The sequence below is a fragment of the Hippopotamus amphibius genome, chromosome 9, assembly GCF_030028045.1.
Source record: "Hippopotamus amphibius kiboko isolate mHipAmp2 chromosome 9, mHipAmp2.hap2, whole genome shotgun sequence".
Taxonomy (NCBI): Eukaryota; Metazoa; Chordata; class Mammalia; order Artiodactyla; family Hippopotamidae; genus Hippopotamus; species Hippopotamus amphibius.
In genome coordinates, this window is record NC_080194.1 from 74400804 (window position 1) to 74417834 (window position 17031).

Sequence of the window (17031 nt, forward strand, 5' to 3'; positions counted from 1 at the left end):
TTTTCTGAGCAATCTTTGTAAAAATGGTCTCCCATAGTTAACTTCCATCGCCACGGCTTGTTTCTAGTCCTTCTCACAATCTGATACTTACTTTATCTGTTGGTTTCTCGTTTAGTATCTTACCCACTAGGTAATTATCCAAAATTGGAAGTCTTAATTCTTTCCTTTTCTCCCTTTACCCCAACATCTGCTTCTCCTCCAGTATTTGTTTTGATGAATGGCTTAATTATTTGGCCAGTTGTCCAAACCAGAAATTAGAAACTATCTAAATCCTTCTCTCTCCCTCTCTCCTCCAACGCACTAAACCATTAACAGTAGAATCCATCATTAAATATCTCTTGAACCCACACACTCCCTCCTCCCTTTACATTTCCAAACTGTTTAGATTTTAATTATGCACTGCTTAGATTACTGTAATAACTTCTGTTATGACAATTCTCTACTCTTAACTCTTCAAAGAGCATTTTCTAAAACATACATCTAATCTCCATTCTGGATTAAAGTCATCAGTATAGTCTTACCTACCTTTTGTCTTTGAGAAATTTGCTTAAGCTATTTCGATAGATCTCCAAACTTTTTGACATAACTTTCTTTATGATTAGGTCATTCTTTACCTCTCTAACCTCTCCTAGGGATCTTTACTCAAAGCTTAGTTGAAACTTTACTGGAATTACCTGAAATTCTCTAATCCACTTCCATGCCTCAGTGAAACTGTTCCCTCCACTTGGAAAGTCTCACCTTCTCCTCCTAGCTATCTACTACATATTCTTCTAGACTTAGCTCAAGTGTCACCTCCCTTACACAGTGTTCTCATTTTCAGATGCTCATCTTCTGTGTTCCTATGGTACTCTCTACATACTTCTGTCATGTAAACATCACAGCTGTCATTCTGTTTCTAACATCTTACAGAGTGCCTTCTTCCTTTTGGCCACTCCATAAATGATGAATAAAAGAACGGAGAGAGGTAAAGGCACACATACACACATACTCAATGCCCTTTCACGTCCTTTACATGACTTATGATCTCCTTTTACTTCTATGTTGAAACATTCAATTGTAAATGTATTTTCTCTAAATCCTATTTCCTATGCTTTGGGGGAGTAAGTAGAGAAAAAATGATGACAAACCAAAACAAAATTCTGTCAAGTGGCTTATTTCTACACATCTGTATCTTCCATTGCAATAGGGGGGAGATTAAAATATGATAGTTTGACTTTCTTACAATCCAATTAAGATATTACTGAAATAAATCTTTACAAACATATGGAAAATGAATCAAAATGAAAAGAATACCTGAGGTCTACTTAGAATCCACCTTTGCCCTCCCCATCACGAAGCTGTCTGTCTTTTACTGCCTTTCACAAGCTGCGTACATGCCAACAACTAAAAGTCAAGAAATTTAAATAAATCCCAAGGAAAAATTGTCCTCAGGTCCAAAAAGTTTTGAAAGGCAAATATTAATTTTGAGGGAAATTTGTTCAGAAATTTCTGTCAGATGGCTATAGTAAAATCAGAACATATATACAGATGAATAAAATTTAAATTTTGCCATCATTTCTAATAAATACATCTTGAATTATGAAGTTTGTAAGAATTTTTCAATTTGTGACCTTATGAGCTAAGAGGAGAAAATTATTACACAATGCTTAATGATGTCTTTGTAAGTTCAAATAGAAATCTGCGACCTTTTGATGGAAGCTAAAACACCAATTTAAATATACTGTGTGATTCTTCTTTTATCTGAGATGCAGGCCAAATGAGCATAATAATTACTAATCTAGCAGAAGCTAATTAAATAGAGCAAACCATGTATATATGTTTCACCTTAATTACTCAAATTTATTGCAAAATGACAATAAAAATTATCATAATTGATGGAAACTTCATATAAATCATTTCTTATTTTGGCAATAAAGGATCAAAACTTTTTATTCACTGAAATTACCAAAAGGAATTTTTTTCCAGATCCAAACAATGAAATCTGACATTTCTGACCTCTTCTACACACAATGTCACTTAAAGAATGTGTTTTTACTCTTGCTTCCCCAAACAGATTGAAGACTCTGTAAAATAGGAGTATGGCTGATTAGAGAATTCCAATAGGTCATTCCCACCAAATGGCTTTCCAGTTATCAGATGGCATCTACAGAAACACTTGGGTCAAAGGATCGTCTTCTTTTCTTTTTTTCTTTTCATCTTTCATTGCTGGGAAATATGTCATTAGCATAAAACTTCAAAAAATAAAGAGATTCACCAAAAAAGGTTAACAGATCCCTAACCTTTCTGCCAATCCTATCTCCTAAGATTACTAGAATCTTAGAGCTGTAAGAAATATTGACTATATAATTCAAAATTTTGTTTGGTTTGTCTATGAAAAGGAAATAAGCCCCCCCAAAATGGGATGAATTGCCTAAGGACAAATTGAGAGACTGGTAGATCTTTAATCCAGATCTCTTAGTTAATTAAGATACAACCAAATCAAAGAAATCTTTGGGGAAAATTCACTTTATTCATCCTGTAATAAAAAGGAATATATCAGAACAAAGTTCTACATCTAGGTCCACGGTCAAATGGAAAACTAGCAAACAAACCATCAATCAATTTACCTGTTAGATATATACCAGAGAAAGCAACAATGATATTATGTTTAGTAGAAACAAAACAGGCTTTGGAATGAAATAAATCTAAATTTGAATTTGGATCTTTTACTTATCTAAGCAACCTTGGGAAAGGTCTCTAAGCCCCAGTTTTCCTCATTTGGAAAAGGGAGTAATAATTATTATCTCAGTACTATTTTAAGAATTAAATGATAATACCATAAGTGAAAAAAGATTTGGCATGTTACAGGATTTCAGTAAAAATTACCTGCTTCAAAGGATTTATGTAGGATTCAGATTTTGCAAGGTTTTAGATAGTATGGAATAGTGAGAAAAGCACAGAATTTGGAGACAAAAGGTCTGGGTCTACATTTCAACTCTGTTCCTGTCTGTACATTGCTAAGTCACTTAACCGTCTCAGTAACTCATATAAAATGAAGGTAGCAATACTTGCCATACTTAGCTTCAGGGATATTTTAAGGATCAGATATAAACATCTTTGTGCAAGCACTTTATAACTACAAGGGTGAGTCAAAAATTATTCGCCCTCTGGCTGTACAATTTACAGAAGTTTTAATATAACCAGAGTGCAGATAATTTTTGACTTACCCTTGCATAAAGTACCACATATATGTTATTATTAACATCAAGAAACTAATTGGATCAAAAAGTAGTTCCTCCCTACAAAGATTAGGGAACTCTGCTTTTATTAAGTTAATATCACTTCCCAGGCACCACTGAAGAGTTCTTAAATTTTATCAACATGTTTAAATGTGTTTTAGTTCTACTAAACACATTTTCTTAAAACCAATGTTTCATACCATTTTCTAAACCAAATTTCAAGCAAATTAATTTAGGTAGAGTGATGCTTCTCATTTCAAAGATTTGGGGGTTGAGTTAGAGCAAAAGACCCTGTAAACCAATAACATATCATTAGTTAATGTGAAGGTTATTCGGCGTAAGACATTAATGAGGGGAAATCTGTTTTTTTATTAAACATCATATATAAATATCTGTTGGAAATGAAAAGATATACATTAATAAACATTAATGCTGAAAAGATCAACCCATGACCCAGCTGGAAGTTGCTGTAGACCACAAGTTGAGAACCACTGCCTTCCAGGAACGGGAAGGAGAAACTTACAGGTATGGAGTAAAGTGGCCCCTCAGAGTTATGTGGCCACCTAGCAAGTCAGAGACATGGATAGAAATTATCTTTTTGTCTCTTTGTGATAAATCATTCAGCTGCAACGAATTTTTATAGGCACTAGTTTCTTCCAAATGTTTATACAAATTAATCCCTATGGCACTATTATAAGCTGCTATCCTTACTACACAGATGTATAAAAAAGATGCAGAAGTTAATTAGCTCCTTCACGGTCACTCAGAAAAATCAGTAGCAAAGATGAAATGTCACATATTACTGATTCTGTATACTAACTGAGATTTTGGGCTGAGAACCAAGTAGATAAGCACCAAGTGTCAAAGAGAAGTCACGATATGTAAGAAGCCACTAGTAATATTTTTATTAGCAACTCATTTCACTACTGGCTAGCAAACACACTAAATCAAAGCTGCGAAGGCAGTGACAAATACATTTTTCCCCTTCATGTTACCAATACCAGTGACTCAAATGCTTCTAAAATATTTTAACTTGGCTCAAGATTCATTAAATAGTACATTCATGTAAGTATACAAGAATGTTGTTCAACACAAATAAACTTTTAATAGACAAAGAATGTGTCCTTGGTAACCTAGCACAATCACTATAAAGAATAGGGGTCCCCAACAAGTATATTAGGATCTACTGGTACCTAAATATGATTATCTGTATCTAGCCAACCTTTCTTTTCAACCCCTCCGAATTCACCACCACAGTCTATAGAGATTCCTAATGGCAGGAAAGTGCAGCCAACAGTAGCACTCTTTCTCCTGCTTAAATTTGAGCCCAAAGTGTCAAAATTAGATTCTAACCTGCCAATGATTCTAAGAGTTCAGAGAAATATAAAATAATAGTCATCTCAAAAAACATATATAAAAGTGGGATGAAAGCTCTTGAAGTACAAAGTTAGTGTTAAAAGGCAACAATTCTGAGCCATTCTGGCAAATACATATTTACTTGAGCATTACCCTCCTTTCTTTCCATTATAAAATGGAGATACAAGAACGTAGTGACTACTTCTGATTTGACTGTCAGAATTAAAATGGGTATCTATAAAATCTCATACTCTTCTTTTGCAGCATTGTTTGGCATCAGTAACTTTGAACACAGGCTCTGTCATAACCTGCTACATGGCTCTGGGCCTCTGAAACTCAGTTTCCTCATCTATAAATTGGATAATAATATATGATATCTTTATTACTAGGTGGATAATAACAATACCTTTAATTCACAGGACAATTAGTAAGAACAAAATGAGATAAAGAATGGAAAACATGTGACACTGCCTGGCACTAATAAACACTCTGCAGATATGAACAATTATTATTACACCTCAGTCTTTTAAATGGAATAGAGTAACTGTTTAGAAGTTCACCTGGCTGGTGACAGACTTCTTGGGACTTTCCTCTATCAGTATAAGAGGGAAATACACAACTGGCAACAAAATGGAAGAAGTATATCTCCCTATCTTTTTACCATGTGCCAGAATAATACACATTCCATGGACTTTACACATCATACTACTGATAAAAAGGTCGTATCATATTGTGATTGAGTTTTGGAATCAACAGAAAGATTTTAATCACATGACCTGTCATTAGTTGTGTGAACTTAAGTAAGATATTTAATGCCTCTGATCATGACCTAGAATTTCCTCAACTGTAAATGTAAAATAATAGTACCTACCTAATATAAGTTACTGTGGTAATTAAATAACTCATATCTATATAGTGATAACCATGATAACGGAAATACTGTAGCTATTAAATTTCCTTCTCTTATTAGAAAAGGGCAAAAGTCCCTATCCCCTCTAAAGTCCTATAGTGTTTTCATTTTAAAAACTGATGATCTTGAAAAAGATATGTAGACGTACATGCTACAGGTAGCAGGTAATAGGAGGATTATAAAAGTTGACGGTACTTCCAAAGCACTAAAGAAATGTGTCTTTTCACCAAAGATAAGACCTTTTAAAATAGATCGTGCACATACACAACAGCTATCTACTTATTTGGAGTCATTCTAACAGAGACTATGGAAATGGACTTTGTTCATAATATCTCATTATTTTAAATGGCATTATCCCAGACTCTCAGGTATAAAAATCAATATGCAATCTGTATTGGAACGCAGATAGTTCTGACAATCACTGCCAAAGAACATAAACTTTTTCTACAGTATTTCTCATGAGAATATCAGTTTTCCCAAATGAATTCTAAGCTAGGAGCTACAGATGTTTTCATCCTTTAGCAGTGCTGCCCATAACATGAGACTGATAGCCATAACTCTGATTTATTCCTTCAACAAGTATTTATTGAATGCTTACTGTGTCCCAGGCACTATCCCAACCCTCAGCAGTCTTACAGTCTCGAGGAGGAGGAAACTAACAATTACAATGCTACACTGGAAAAGCACAGGTGCCATGGAAACACATGAAGGGGAAGGGAGCCTGTGAAGATTTCCTGGAGGAAGCGACAATTAACAGAGCCCTAAATGTAGGTGAGACGGACTAAAGCAAATTTCTTTTAGTTCTAAAAGGACTTGATCCTACCTTAAGAAAAAAGAAAAACCCCAAATAAACAATCTAACCTTACACTTAAAGAAACTAGAGAAAGAAGAACAAAAAAAACCTACAGTTAGTAGAAGGAAAGAAATCATAAAGATCAGAGCAGAAATAAATGAAATAGAAACAAAGAAAACAATAGCAAAGATGAATGAAACTAAAAGCTGGTTCTTTGAGAATATAAACAAAACTGATAAACCTTTAGCAAGACTCATCAAGAAAAAGAGGGAGAGGACTCAAATCAATAAAATTAGAAATGAAGCAGGAGAGGTTACAATGGACACCGCAGAAATAAAAAGCATCAAAAAAAAAAAAAAGGAGCATCATAAGAGACTACTACAAGCAGCTATATGCCAAAAAAATGGACAACCTGGAAGAAATGGACAAATTCTTAGAAAGGCATAACCTCCCAGGACTGAATCAGGAAGAAAGAGAAAACACAAACAGACCAATCACAAGTAATGAAATTGAAACTGTGATAAAAATCTTCCAACAAACAAAAGTCCAGGACCAGATGACCTCACAGGTGAATTCTATCAACCATTTAGAGAAGAGCTAACACCCATCCTTCTCAAACTCTTCCAAAAAATTGAAGAGGAAGGAACACTCCCAAACTCATTCTACGAGGCCACCATCACCTTGATACCAAAACGAGAGAAAGATACTACAAAAAAAGAAAATTACAGACCAATACCACTGATGAATTTAGATGCAAATATCCTGAACAAAATACTAGCAAACAGAATCCAACAACACATTAAAAGGATCGTACACCATGATCAAGTGGGATTTATCCCAGGGATGGAAGAATTCTTCAATATATGGAAATCAATCAATGCGATACACCATATTAACAAAGTCAAGGATAAAAACCACATGATCATCTCAATAGATGCAGAAAAAGCTTTTGACAAAATTCAACACCCATTTATGATAAAAACTCTCCAGAAGGTGGGCACAGAGGGAACTTACCTCAACATAATAAAGGCCATATATGACAAACCCACAGCAAACATCCTCTCAATGGTGAAAAATTGAAAGCACCTCCTCTACGATCAGGAACAAGACAAGGATGTCCACTCTCGCCACTACTATTCAACATAGTTTTGGAAGTCCTAGCCACAGCAATCAGAGAAGAAAAAGAAATAAAAGGAATCCAAATTGGAAAAGAAGAAGTAAACTGTCACTGTTTGCAGATGACATGATATGATACATAGAAAATCCTAAAGATGCCACCAGAAAACTACTTGAGCTAATCAATGAATTTGGTAAAGTTGCAGGATACAAAATTAACACACAGAAATCTCTTGCATTCCTATACACTAACAATGAAAGATCAGAAAGAGAAATTAAGGAAACAATCCCATTCACCATTGCAACAAAAAGAATAAAACACCTAGGAATAAACCTAACTAAGGAGGTAAAAGACCTGTACTCAGAAAACTGTAAGACACTGATGAAAGAAATCAAAGATGACACAAACAGATGGAGAGATATACCATGTTCTTGGATTGGAAGAATCAACATTGTGGAAATGACTATACTACCCAAAGCAATTTACAGATTCAATGCAATCCCTATCAAATTACCAATGGCATTTTTTACAGAACTAGAACAAAAAATCCTAAAATTTGTATGGAGACACAAAAGACCCTGAATAGCCAAAGCAATCTTCAGGAAAAAAAAATGCAACCAGAGGAATCAGATTCCCTGACTTCAGATTATACTACAAAGCTACAGTAATCAAGACAATATGATACTGGCACAAAAACAGAAATACAGATCAATGGAACAGGATAGAAAGCCCAGAGATAAACTATGGTCACCTAATCTATGACAAAGGAGCCAAGGATATACAATGGAGAAAAGACAGTCTCTTCAATAAGTGGTGCTGCAAAAACTGAACAGCTACATGTAAAAGAATGAAATTAAAACACTCCCTAAAACCATACACAAAAATAAACTCAAAAAGATTAAAGACCTAAATGTAAGACCAGACAGTATAAAACTCTTACAGGAAAACATAGGAAGAACACTCTGACATAAATCACAGCAAGATCTTATCTGACCCACCTCCTAGAGTAATGAAAATAAAAACAAAAATAAATAAGTGGGATCTAGTGAAACTTAAAAGCTTTTGCACAGCAAAGGAAACTTTAAACAAGACGAAAAGACAACCCTCAGAATGGGAGAAAATATTTGCAAATGAATCAACAGACAAAGGATTAATCTCCAAAATATATGAACAGCTCATGCAGCTCAATATCAAAACAACAACAATAACAACAACAACAAAAACACAACCCAATCAAAATATGGGCAGAAGACCTAAACAGGCATTTCTCCAAAGAAGACACACAGATGGCCAAGAGGCACATGAAAAGCTGCTCAATATCACTAGTTGTTAGAGAAATGCAAACCAAAACCACAGTGAGGTATCACTTCACACCGGTTAGAATGGGCATCATCAGAAAATCTACAAACAATAAATGCTGGAGAGAGAATGTAAACTGATACAGCCACTATGGAGAACAGTATGGAAGTTCCTTGAAAAACTAAAAGTAGAATTACTATATGACCCAGGAATCCCACTACTGGGCATAAACCCAGAGAAAACCATACTTCAAAAAGACACATGCACCCCAATGTTCACTGCAGCACTATTTACAATAGCCAGGTCATGGAAGCAACCTAAATGTCCATCAACAGATGAATGGATAAAGAAGATGTGGTACATATATACAATGGAATATTACTCAGCTGTAAAACAGGATGAAACTGGGACATTTGCAGAGACATGGAGAGACCTAGAGACTGTTGTACAGAGTGAAGTGAGTCAGAAAGAGAAAAACAAATATTGTATATTAATGCATATATACAGAATATAGAAAAATCATACAGATCAACTAGTTTACAAGGCAGAAAAAGAGACACAGATGTAGAGAACAAACATATAGACACCAAGGGGGGAAAGCAGGACAGGGGGTGGGACAGTTGGGGTGGGATGAATTGGGAGATTGGGATTGCCATATATACATTACTAATAAGAAAAAATATATCAAATTGTACACTTTAAATATATGCAGTTTATTGTATGTTAATTATATCCCAATAAAAGTTCTTAAAAAATAATTATATCTCAATAAAAGTTCTTAAAAAGTAATTATATCTTAATAAAAGTTCTTTAAAAATGTTGCAAAAATAAAATAAATAAAATAAAAATAAAAGGACTTGAGTATGGCTAAAGCATTCAGATTGAGGTGGATCATAGGAGGTCATCTTCAGTCAGGAAGGACTTTATTTTAAATGGTACAGAAATTCAACAAGGTGTGATAAAGGAATAAGACACAAAGCATTTTGTTCCTATTTTTATAAGATTATTTCAACTTTACAACTCATCTGATCATCATACACATCCTTGCTACACAAAATGTGCTCCACAGACCAGCAACAACAGCAGAACTTAGGAGCCTATTAAAACTCAGCAGGATATCAACACAGTTATAAGTGCTATCATTAACTTCATTTTAGAGATGAAGCCAAGTACTTGGACAAGGTTACACAGCTGGCAACTAATGAAGCCAGGCATGCATCAAGGCATTCTGAATCAAAACCTATCCCTTTAAATTTAAACTGTATTTTCCTAAAATTACTGAAATGAAGTAAAATCACAGATACAAAATTATTCTTTGAGTCTAACCTGTATTTCATATAGTGCAAACATTTAAACCTTGCTAACTATGGCCTACTTTATTCACATTCCAAATACACTCCCAACATGATTTTCTGTTTGCTATTACATCTCATTTATCTATCAATCTCAACTGTCTGAAATACACTGAAAACAAACAGGAAGCCAAAAAAGGATGCAGTGCAGATAAACTAAGGATAAAAAATTCATGCACTGTATGTAATGCACATTACCTAGACGAGAGCCCCTCAGAGCTTTACTCTGTACTAATGCTCTCTGGGTGCTATATGAGGCATTACGCTGGTCGCTGAGAAGAATATTAACATAAAAATGCAAAGTTTCTGCCCTCAAAGTCCAATAAGGCAACATCAAAAATACTATGCGGACACAGAAGAAGGAGCAAGAAATTTCTGGATGAGGGAGAAAAAAGCCTCCAAAGAGAGGTCATATTTAAATACGTCTTTGAAGAGGCAAAATAACTGAACCAAGTAGAGGTAGGAAAAACATAGTCTCATAACAACAAACGCAGAGGTGAAAAAGCACAGGAAAAAGATTTTTATTTCTGAATGATGGAATAAAATATATCAGCTTTACCCCCCCACTGTAAACAACTAAAAAATCATACAAAATTAGATGCAACAACAGTTTCAGACATTGGATAACAGGCAGCCCAGGTCAGTGGTTTCTGAGAGAAGGGAAATAAACACGGTGTGCCCTATATTCCTCCAGCTTACTGGGTGGGGTGTGTTTCTAGGCCACAAAGTACAGCGGGTAGGCAAACAGAGTCCCAGCAGTGTTCAGGAGACTCCTATCTTCACACCATACACAAAACTTAACCCCATATAAATCACATACATACATCTAAGAACTAAAATGATAAAAAATTCCAGAAGAAAACAGGGGAAAATCTTAAGTGTCCTTGAGTTAAGCAAAGATTTCTACAATAAGACAAAGTTTATCTAAAAAGAAAGGATGAATAAACTCAGAAGACATTACTAAGATAAAGAGAAAATAGGTAAAACATGTATCTGATAAATGACATGTACCTAGAGTATATAAAGAACTCTTAGATATCAATAAGATATTCTCCCAGCTCCCCAAAAGGAAAAAATTAAAAAACAAAACAAAACAAAACAGCCAAAAGATCTAAACATTTCACCAGAGAAAAGATACAGATAACAGATAAGCACAGAAAAACATCTTCAACCTCATTTGTTATCAGAGAAATACAAATTAAAACCACAGTGAGGAACAACCATACATCTAACTAGGATGGCTAAAATGAAAAATGTTTGGATGTGAAGTAAATGGAACTCTCACCCAGTGCCAGTGGGAATGCCAAACAGCATCACAGTTTTATAAAGTTAAACACATGCTTACTATATGCAGTCAGCAAGCCCACCCCTAGTTATTTAACCAAGAGAATATGCTCACACAAGGGCCTGTACGCAAATATTTATAGCAATTTTGTTTGTAATAACTCAAGGCAGGAAACAAATCTAGTACACAGGTAAATGTATAAACAAATTTTGTGTGTGTATGTGTGCGCACGTGTATACACACCCACATATACACACATTGGAATACTACTCAGCAACAAAAAGAAATTCATTCCTGACACATGCAACCACATGGATAAATTCCAAAATCATTATGCTAAGTGAAAAAGAACCAAATATAAAGAGTACATATTGTATGATTCCATTTATATAAAATTCTATAAAAGGCAAATGATGTCAGAAAATGGATCAGTAGCTGCCAGTGGTCAAAAGGTACAGGAATGAATTGAGTACAAAGAGGAAAGCGGGAACTTTTAGTGTGATGGAAATGTCTTTCATTTAACGTGGTGGCAGTTACCTGTATGAATACATTAGTTAAACTTATCAAGTTGTATATTTAAAATTGATTAATTTTATTATATATAAATTATACCTCAAGTAAACAGATTTTTAGAAAGATAAAAAGGCAAAGAAATGAATGCTCACATACTGAACTCTTAAAAATTCTTTAAAAAATAGTAATACAAAATGACAAAATGAGGAAAAGATGTTAAAAATGTAAGCCAAAAAATAATAAACACAAAAAAAGCTTATAATAAACACCATACTTAATGGTGAAATACTGAAAGCTTTATCCCTGAGACTAGAAATGAGACAGAGATATCCACTGTCACCACTTCCATTTAATGTTATAATGGATGTACTACACAGTGCAACCAGGCAAGAAAAAAATTTTTAGGCATTAATTTTTTTTTTTTTTGGCTGCTTGGCATGTGGGATCTTAGTTCCCTAACCAGGGATTGAATCTGCGCCCCTCCCTGCGCTGGAAGTGCAGAGTCTTAACCACTGGATTGCCAGGGAAGTCCCTTAAGGCATTAATATTAGGAAATAAATTAAAATGCCATTATTTGCAGGTAAGCCGTACACATAAAATTCAAAAGAATCTAACAACGATTAGAATTAATAAGTTCCTTGGCTCTACAGACATAACTCGTAGATGTTGCTTGTCCGCTTCCGGACCACCACATCAAAGCAAATATTGTAATAAAGCAAGTCACGTGATTTTTTTGGTTTCCTAGTGCACATAAAAGTGATGTTTACACTATACGTAGTCTATTAAGTGTGCAGTAGCATTATGTCTAAAAAAATGTACATATCAATAAAAATACACTTTGTTATTAAAAAAGAAAACGCTAACCATCATCTGAAGCCTTCAGGGAGTCATAATCTTTTTGCTGGTTGAGGGTCTTGCCTTGATGTTGATGACTGCTGACTGATCAGGCTGGCGGTTTCTGAAGGCTGGAGTGGCTATGGCCAATTTCTTAAAACGAGACAGCAATAAAGTCGGCCACGTAGACTGACTCTTCCGTTCACAATGTCTCTGTAGCATACAGCGCTTGCTGTTTGTTAGCATTTTACCCACAGTAGAACTCCTTCCAATACTGGAGTCAATTCACTCTCAAAACCCTCCTGCTTTATCAACTAAGTTTATGTAATATTCTAAATCCTTTGTTGTTGTTTCAACAGTCTACACGGCATCTCCACCAGGAGTAGCTTCCATCTCAAGAAACCACTTGCTTTGCTCATCTGTAGGAAGTAGTGCCTTATCCGTTTAAGCTTTATCAAGAGCTTGCAGCAATCCAAACACATCTTCAGACTCCACTTGTAATTCTAGTTCTCTTGCTATTTCCACCAAAAGCGCAGAGCTCTTGGGTGACCAGGGACACTATCAATGAGCAGTAATATTTTGAAAGTAATCTCGTCTCCTAAGCAGTAGGTCTCAAGTGTGAGCATAAGATATTCGGTAAACTATGTTGTAAACAGAGGTGTGTGCTGCTATCCAGGCTTTCTTTTTCTATTTAAAGAGCACAGGCAGAGTAGATTTAGCATAATTCTTAAGGGTTCTAAAATTTTGAGAATGGTAAATGAGCACTGGTTTCGACTTAAAGTCACCAGCTACATTAGCCCCTAACAAGAGAGTCAGCCTGTCCTTTGAAGCTTTGAAGCCAGGCACTGACTTCTCTTCTTTAGCTATGAACACCCGAGATGGCATCTTCTAATATATGGCTGTTTTGACCTCACTGCAAATCTGTTGTTTAGTGGAGCCGCCTTCATACATTATCTAGCTAGATCTTCTGGATAACCTGCTGCAGCCTCCACATCAGCACTTGCTGCTTCACCTTGTTCTTCTACATTATAGAGACAGCCTCTTCCCTTAAACCTCATGGACTAATCTCTGCTAGCTTCAAACTTTTCTTCTGCAGCTTCTTCACCTCTCTCAGCCTTCACAGAATTGAAGAAAGTTAGGACCTTGTTCTGGATTAGGCTTTGGCTTAAGGGAATGTTGTGGCTGATTTGATCTTCTATCCAGACCTCTAAAACTTTCTCCGTATCAGCGATGTCACTTTTTTATCATCCATGTACTCAATGGAGTAGCACTTTTAATTTCCTTCAGGAACTTTTCTGAAGTTCACAACTTGGCTGTTTGGCTCAAGAGCCTAGCTTTCAGGCTATCTTGGCTTTCAGCATGCTTTCCTCACTAAACTTAATCATTTCTAGCTTTTGATTTAAAGTGAGAGATGTAGGACTCTTCCTTTCATTTAAACACTTAGAGGTCACTGTAGGGTTATTGACTAACCTAATTTCAAAATTATTGTGGCTCAGGAAATAGGGAGCCCCCAGGAGAGGGAGAGAGGGGAATGGCCAGTTAGCGAAACAGTCAGAACACAAATAACATTTAACGATTAAGTTTGTCATCTTATATGGGTGTGATTCGTGGTGTCCCAAAACATTTACAATTGTACATCAAAGATCACTGATCACAGATCACCATAACAAACACAATAATAATGTAAAAATATGAAGTGTTGCAAGAATTACCAAGTTGTGACACAGGGACACAAAATGAGCAAAAGTAACTCTAAAAATGGTACCAATAAACTTGCTCAACACAGGACTGCCAGAAATCTTCAATTTGTTTTTTTTTTTAAAAAAAAAAAAAGCAATTATCTGCAAAGTGCAATAAAATTAGCTACACCTGTAAAAGTAGTATACAAAAATCAACTGTAATAAGCACATTAGCCATTAGGGAAATGTGATTCAAAACTACCATGAGGTAGCACTCCACACTCATTAGGAAGGCTACAATAATAAAGAGAGATCACAACAAGCATTGGTGAGGACATGGAGAAACTAGGACCCTCGTACATTGCTGGTAGGAAAGTAAAATGGTACAGTTGCTGTGGAAAACAGCTGGCAATTGCTCAAAAAGTTAAACAGTTATCATATGATCTAGCAATTCTATTCTCAGGCATATTCAAGAGAAATAAAAACATATTTCCCTACAAAAACTTATATATGAATGTTCACAGAAGCATTATTCATAATAGGCAAAAAATGGAAACAATCCAAATTTTCATCAACTGATGGATGGATAAATAAACTGTAGTATATCCATGTAACTGAATTTTATTTAAAAAAAAGTAATGACACGCTACAACATGAATGAACCTTGAAACGTTACATTAAATGCAAAAAGTTGGTTACAAAAGACCACATATTGTAAGATTCCATTTACATGAAGTGTCCAGAAAAGACAAATTTATAGAGACAGAAAATAAATCAGTGGTTGCTTAGAAGCTGTGAAAGGGGCAATGTGGAACAACTGTTTAATGGGTATGAATTTTCTTTTATGCAGGGGACACGGGTTCCATCCCTGCTCCAGGAAGATCCTGCATGCCGCGGAGCAACTAAGCCCACGTGTCACAACTACTGAGCCTGCACTCTAGAGCCCACGAGCCACAACTATGAGCTCACTGCCACAACTACTGAAGCCCGCACACCTAGAGCCCATTCTCCACAACAAGAGAAGCCACTGCACTGAGAAGCCCGCACACCGCAACTGAAGAGTAGCCCCTGCTTGCTGCATCTAAGAGAAAGCCTGCGCACAGCAATGAAGACCCATCACAGCCAATAAATGAATAAATAATTATTAAAAAAAAAAAGAAACTCATTATATAAAGTGTACAGAACTCTCTGTAAAACTTTAAGAAAAGAAACATGACTATATTAGTTTTGGGTGTACAAAAAAGTAGAAGGGACAATTAGATCGTGATCATTGTACAACCCTATGAATAAACCAAGTAAGACTGAATTGTATACTTTAAAATGAACTGCATGGTATATGAATCAAATCTCAATAAAGCTGTTTAAAAAACCTCTAATTTTCTTACCTTATGTCATAAAATAATTAGAATAGAATCAATTTAATAACAGTATAACTAAATTTAATTATAAATATAATTAGCTTATAATAAATAAATAAATAAATAAATAAATAACCACAGTGAGCGCTGCAGCTGCAAGGCCAATACCCTAACATTAGAACTGCTAATTTGTCTATAAAATTTCTAGGGAACATTTCTTTGCACACATAATAAAATCAATACCACTTAAAAAAATCATTCGTATTTCCATATATCAGCAACAAGCAGAAAATAAAATTTAAAGATAGTTACAACAGTTATCATAAAACATCAAAAATACAAATATTGATAAATTCAGTGAATGGGAAACATCCACTTACTAACAACTACTTTATCTCAATAAGATTTTGTAAAAATGATCTCACAAACAAAGGCACATACCTTTTCTTGGATTGGAAGACTCAATACTGTAAAGATGTCTATTACCCCCAACTGCACTGGTAAATATGTCAAATGTACTCTCAATCAAAATCCTAATAAGGTTTTCTTTTCTGTGTAGAAATTCATATGAAAATGCAAAAGGACAAGAATAACCCAAGTGATCTTGAAGAACAGCTAAGCTGAAGAACTTTAACAGACAGCAAGACCAAATATAACATGAGAGAAATTAAAACAGTAAGATAAGGGCAAAAGAATAGACAAACAGTTCAATGAAACAGAACAGATGGCCTTGTAACAGACAAGTATATGTTTACTTTATTTATGACAAAAGAGAAACAACAGTGCAATGGGGAAAGGATGGTCTTCAGCAAATGGTGCTGGGCCAACTGCTATATGTAAAAGTGAGTCTTGACTCTTACCTTACATCATACACACAAAAATCAATTTCTAATGAACTACAGATATAAATGTGAAAAGCTCAATAGGAAAGCATTTAAAAGAAAATACAGAAGAAGATCTTTATGACACTAAAATAGAAAAATATTTCTTAAACTGGACACAAAAGACCTTAAATAGAAAAGACAAGACTGATAAAATGGAACTTGTGTTCATGTAAAGGTATCACAAAAGGGTGAACTAGCAAGCCACAGAATAAGAGAATATACATTTTAATGTGCACTTCAAACAAAGAAACCATATCCATAATATATAAAGAATGCCTATCAAAAAACAAATCACTCAAATCAATAAAAAAGGGGGGGGCGTGGCAAAAGACTAACAAGTGCTTCAAAAGGAATGTATCCCAATCAGCAAGAAACATATGAAATAGTGTTCAATTTCATTAGTCTTAAGGGAAATCAAATTAAAAATTAAGGA

The 17031-nt window shown here is 35.0% G+C and overlaps 1 protein-coding gene across 1 annotated transcript in view; it reads right to left on the minus strand.

The window, feature by feature from the left end:
* The window catches only part of UVRAG (UV radiation resistance associated), a 320954-nt gene that overhangs the window by 137993 nt on the left and 165930 nt on the right, over nt 1-17031 (minus strand). The window lies entirely within an intron of this gene.